This window comes from Microtus ochrogaster, unplaced genomic scaffold (genome assembly GCF_000317375.1).
Source record: "Microtus ochrogaster isolate Prairie Vole_2 unplaced genomic scaffold, MicOch1.0 UNK38, whole genome shotgun sequence".
Lineage (NCBI taxonomy): Eukaryota > Metazoa > Chordata > Mammalia > Rodentia > Cricetidae > Microtus > Microtus ochrogaster.
In genome coordinates, this window is record NW_004949136.1 from 3,613,066 (window position 1) to 3,618,628 (window position 5,563).

General features: G+C 43.3%; 1 pseudogene; it reads left to right on the forward strand.

Annotated features, from left to right (window-relative positions):
* Positions 1-1,513: 1,513 nt before the first annotated feature.
* The window catches only part of LOC101993394, a 5,989-nt pseudogene continuing 1,939 nt past the window's right edge, over positions 1,514-5,563 (forward strand).

Below are 5,563 nucleotides of genomic sequence, written 5' to 3' on the forward strand. Positions count from 1 at the left end.
CTGTGGGTACATGGGTCCTTTTCACTGAGGATGCTGCTACTCCTCCCTATAACCAGGGCTTCCCCTTTCTTACGTGACAGAAGGATTCAGTGATTAACTGGTAACTCCTGGTTTCCACTTGAATTATTAATGAGCTGGACACCCCACTGATGTCCTCACATAAATACTGAAGCCAATGCCCACTGCCCTCTCAGGATACTGGGACTTCAGAGTTCATGACTTAGGTATAGCTTTTGTTACATTTTGCCTCCTGCTACAGGTTTTATGCCCCTTCCCCAAATGTCCCCCAAGCAAATTGTACTGGGAGGTGACTTGGTCTGTGGGGGAACTTGACCTCATGGTTTCCAGGGTCTAGAAGAGGGCATGTAGATGATGTATTCCATGGGTGAAGAATCAAGTCCAAACACAAACTCCAGAGAAATGTCCTAAAGCCCTTACCTCTCCTTGACCTTTGAGAGACTCATAGTAAGCTATACTTCTCTTGTCTACTACAAAGCCAGGCTCAACTATTACACAGGCCCAGCATCCCCCACTTTTTAAATATTTTTGAGATAGGGTCTCTCTATGTAGTCCTGACTGTCCTGGCACTCCCTATGCAGACCAGGCTGGCCTCAAACACACACAGAGATCCACCTGCCTCTGCTCCTGAGTACTGGGATCAAAGGCGTGTGCCAACACACCAGAACAAGACCAGCATTCTAATTATACACTTTTAAAAGTTACTCTAAATACTACTTATTTATTACATTTATTTATTTGTGTTTCAGGGAGGGGAGTGTGGTGGTGTGCATAAGTACAGAAGCCAGAGGACAATTTTTGGAGTCTTTTCTCTTCTTCCGTCATGTGAGTCTCGGAGATCAAACTCAGGTACACAGTCTTGGTGGCAAGCGCCCCTACCCACTGAACTATCTTTCCAGCCCTAAATTGCATCTTAAAATTATTTCTTGCTTATTTTGAAACTTCTGTATGGACCAGGCTGGCTTTGAACTTATAGAGATTTGCCAATCTCTTTGTCTCAAGTGCTGGGATTAAAGTCATGTACCATCAAACATAGCTCAAAAAAAAAAAAACAATTATAATGAGTTGGGCAGTGGTGGCACGCATCTTTAATCCCAACACTCCTAAGGCAGAGACAGGCAGATAGATCTCTGAGTTTGAGGCTAGTCTGATTTACAGAGTGTATTCCGACAGCCAGGGCTACACGGAGAAACCCTGTCTCAAACAAGCAAGCAAACAAACAAACAGATTATACTATATTGAAGTTGTAGATTTCACCAGGGATAGAGAAAACAAGAAGTGTCAGTGAGGGTTCTCCAAGACTTGGAACTAGGTATCAGGGACTGAAGCATGTGTGACAGACTATGATTTCCAGTCTGACACTGGTGAGAGATTTTGGCACTGGTATTTTCTGCAGACTGGGGCATGGATTCTTGTGGTCTTACTATTACCCTCTGTAAGACAACCGTACACCATTCCACACTTCCATGCATTGCAGTTAGGTGAGAGTTGGGGTATGAAGGTGAGCGCTAGCTACATTTCCAGTGTGTTCCCAACTGTCTCTAATCCCAGAGGCCATCTCAGTTGAAGGGCAGGTATCCGGTTACCTAAGGACCCCTGTTTTTCTTAGCTAAAGGAACAGGATGATAAACAGGCTTCTAAATGTAGTAAACATTTGTGCTTAATACAACCGCCTTCCGCCACAGGAGACAACACAAACTGAAAAGTAGAGCAGATAGCCCTAAATCCAAATCAGGACAAACCCTCAGCCAAGGGCAGGCACTTGCTCTGAGGCCAGAAAATGAAGGTGAGCACTCAATACTCTGATATATTATTGGGATAGCTAGGCCAGTACCTGAAGTCTTTGCCAGAACTTCTGGACCTTGGGATTGACACCTTCACTGGCACTCAATCTGGACAGTCTGTGCAGAACAACTGTTGTCATCATCCAACCTTAATATCAAGTATGTAAAGAGGTCAGATTACTGGGTACAGGCTATACTGCTGCAGGTCATTCCTAGAACTAGTAAGAGTGTTTTGTTCAGGAGGGGTCTTGTAGTAATAGGAGCGGCGGGGCTGCGTCCCCAGCACCCCGGCCGCCTGGCTAGCTTATACCCCGAAATAATTACATGGACACTGTATTCTTTTAAACACTGCTTGGCCCATTTCTATCTAGCCTCTTCTAGGCTAACTCTCGCACCTGGACTAGCCCATTTCTAGTGTAGCCCACGAGGTGGCTTACCAGGGAGATTCTAGCCTACGTCCATCCTGGGTCGGAGCTTCATCGCGTGTGTCTGCCCGGGAGCGGGCAGCATGGTGTCTCTGCTCCAGAGAGCAGAGCTGCCAAGTCTGAGCTCACTTCCTCTTCCTCCCAGCATTCTGTTCTGTTTACTCCTCCCACCTATGTTTTAACCTATGAGGGCCAAGCAGTTTCTTTATTGCTTAACCAATGAAATCAACAGATTGATATATGACACTCCCACATCAGGGTCTACTGATATAAAAGGCTTCATGGAATATACTCCTAGAGAAGATATAGGATTCATACACTTAAAAGCTGCTGCTCTGGAGGCCTGACCAAGAAGTGACGGAGCCAAAGTAGAGAAAGAGTCGGGGTTTGGGAAAGTTGATCCCTAGCCTCACTGTGTAGAAACAAGAATGTTCTAGGGCTGAGAGTTTGCTTTAGATATAGGGAATGAAGATCCTTAAAGGTTCCCCTAAACAGCCTTCAGTGTGACTGAGTTGTTTGGGGTTTTTCTATTAATGGTTCAGAGTGATGCAAAGTAACCAAAGTCACAGTATGTATTTCTGGCTGGGCGATTATTCTGTGTTTAATATTTTTACATTTGTGCCAGTATGAGGCTCCAACTTCACCAAACTCTCATCAACATAATAAAATTTCCTTTTTAATTATACAAATTATATTTGTATTAGTAGAAAGTTTGCCTAATATGAACTAAGTCCTGGGTTTGAACACCAATATGGCATAAAAATCAGGCATGGTGCTTGCTTGTAATCCTAGAACTCCAGAGGTAGAGGTAGGAAGATAAAAAGATTGAGGCCATCTTTGATTTGGTTTGAGGCTAGTCTGTAGTACATGAGACTCTAAATTACCCTAGCTATACCTACGAAAAAAGCCATTGCTTTCGCAGAAAAGCACGACTCCTTCATGGGGCCTATGAGGTGAATGGGAGCAAGGTAAAAACCCAACATCTTTGCCTTCGACTTGTGTCTGTCGCCTTTCATCCGTGTCCCACTTCCATGTAACTCTGTACAGAGGCATGTTAATCATTCCAGGAGGGTCTATCTAAAAACCAGTGGTAGATAATCAATCTCATTTCCTTTCAAGGCTGTAGACATAAAAAGAAGTTTGAGATGTCTTCTTGTCAGGTTTCACAATACACTCCTTTACAATGACTCCTGGAAAGTATTTTAATCGTGTCTCAAACATGGAGTCACCTTCATTTCCAGAAATAACAGATCACCCCATGATAAGAACACTACTCAACAAGAACAATCATCTCTCACTTTATTGTTCTTTTAAGAAATAGAAGACTTCTAGCCGGGTGATGGTACACCTTTAGTTCCAGTACTCAGGGGGCAGGGGCAGGTGGGTCTCTGAGTTTGAGGTCATCATGGTCTACAGAATGAGTTCCAGGAAAGCCCAGGCTACACAGAGAAACCCTGTCTGAAAAAGCAAAGTCAAGCAAAACAAAACAAAACAAAATAAAAAAACAAAAACATCATCAACCACAAAAAACACCCTAAAAGCAAAACAAAACAAAAAAGAGGAAAAAAAAAGAAAGAAAAAGAAATAAGGACCATTTTTGTTTTTTTTTTGGAATGTGTCCTGGAACTAACTCTTGTAGACCAGGCTGGCTTCAAACTCACAGAGATCCACCTGCCTCTGCCTCTTGAGTGCTGGGATTAAAGACGTGCGCCACCACCGCTTGATGAAATAAAGACTTCTAGACTTCTACAAAAGCAGAACCTGACATAATGACCAACCAGATTATATATGAATAAAGATTGCTTAATTATGCATACCCTTTGTCCCCTGTCCTCTTGAAGATGTGTTAAGATGTTTATCCTTTTATGGAGATTTGAAAGTAAATGACCTTCAAAGGGAGTGACACTAATAGGAAGTGTGACCTTGATGGAATAGGAAGTGTGTCACTGTGGAGGTGGGTTTTGAAGTCTCATATCTGCTCAAGCCATGCCCAGTGAGTCAAAGCACATCCTGCAAGTCAAGATGTAAGACTCTGCTACTTCTCCAGCACCATGTCTGCCAGCTTGCCAGCGTGCCACCATGTTACACCATGATGATAACTGACTAATCCTCTGAAAATGTAAGCCACCCCAATTAAATGCTTTTCCTCTGCAAGAGTTGCCATGGCCATAGCATCCCTTCACAGCAATAGATACCCTAAGACACTTTTCAGCATATGTTGATTAAAATCTTTTCCCAAGTTTTCAATATTATTCTTGTTTTATTGGTGAGTGGCTAGTTCTGACAAGAACTGACTGTTAGAAGCTCTGGAATTGGGCCTCTGACCTAAGACTGTGGTTTTAAAGATTTATTTATTTTTTAAGTATACAGCATTCTGCCTGCATGTGTCCTTGCAGACCAGCAGAGGGCACCAGATTCATTACAGGTGGTTGTGAGTCATGTGGTTATGGTTGCTGGGACTTGAACTCAGGACCTCTGGAACAACAGTCAGTGCTCTTAATCACTGAGCCATCTCTCCAACCCAAGACTGGTTTTAATTTTAATTGGTGTGCTAAAGTACCTGAAAGGTTTTTATGTCTTTCTCTTCATCATTTGTAGTCTTCTAAAAGTGCTATTTACTGGTGAGATGGGGCTGGAACACGCATCCCACCAGTGCAGAGTATTACAAAGTAGCTTGGGAAGGCTGGGTCTATGGTTTGTGCCATTGAACAGGAAAAGAAGAAAAGTGACTGATACCAAAGCAGTACAGAGTATTACAAAGTAGCCTGGAAAGGCTGGGTCTATGCTTTTTGACATTGAACAAGCAAGGAAGAGAAGTGGCTGATACCAAAGGCTCAACTTTCTTCAATACTGCTGTCCCAAGCTTAAATAAATTTTGGGAAATCGGCAGGTCAACAGATGGGTTAGGGTTATGGTTAGGGTTGGAGGTGTTAGGGTTATGCTGGCACTAGGGTTATGGTTAGAGTTAGTTTTAGGGGGTTAGGTGTAAGGGTTAGAGGGTGAGATTGTTATAAGTTTAGATTGTTAGAGGTTAGAGGTATAGTTAGAGCATGGGGGTTAGGATTAATGAGTTTTTTGTGTTAGGGTTATAGGGTTAGGGTCGGAGAGTTAGGGTAAAGATTAGAGGGTTATCAGGTAGGGTTTTTGGGGTCCAGAATAGGAATAAAAGATTCAGTGATGAGCCGGGCGGTGGTGGCACATGTCTTTAATCCCAGCATTCGGGAGGCAGAGGCAGGCGGATCTCTGTGATTTCGAGACCAGCCTGGTCTACAAGAGCTAGTTCCAGGACAGGCTCCAAAACCACAGAGAAACCCTGTCTCGAAAAACAAAAACAAA